General features: G+C 58.8%; 1 protein-coding gene across 4 annotated transcripts in view; it reads right to left on the bottom strand.

The window, feature by feature from the left end:
- ADA (adenosine deaminase) overlaps nucleotides 1–328 on the bottom strand; it is a 27186-nt gene that overhangs the window by 5782 nt on the left and 21076 nt on the right. The gene's annotated exons all lie outside the window — the stretch shown is intronic.

Genomic DNA, 328 nt, shown 5'->3' with positions numbered 1-328 from the left:
TGCTCAGACACTCACAGCCCTGCCCCCAGATGGGGAGCAGTGCTGAGCTCACCCGGTCTGAGTCCCACTTGTTCACTTGTGCCAGAGTCATGGCTAGAAGGGGCAGGGTGGTTGGGTGATAGCACTTCTAGAGCCCTGGGTCCAGGCAAGGGGCAGGAATGGGCCACACTCGCTTCAGTTACGGGGTCAGAGCAGGACCTGGAAGTCACTGGGTAAGCAGTGACTGCAGGCCTGTGTCTAGGATTAGGGGTGACAAGATGCCAAACGCATGAGCCCAGGGGAGGGATGGGAACCCTCTCTCTGAGGACAGAGTTAAGCCCCTCTTTCC

This window comes from Myotis brandtii, unplaced genomic scaffold (genome assembly GCF_000412655.1).
Source record: "Myotis brandtii unplaced genomic scaffold, ASM41265v1 scaffold333, whole genome shotgun sequence".
Taxonomy (NCBI): Eukaryota; Metazoa; Chordata; class Mammalia; order Chiroptera; family Vespertilionidae; genus Myotis; species Myotis brandtii.
This window is presented reverse-complemented; position numbering and strand designations above follow the sequence as displayed.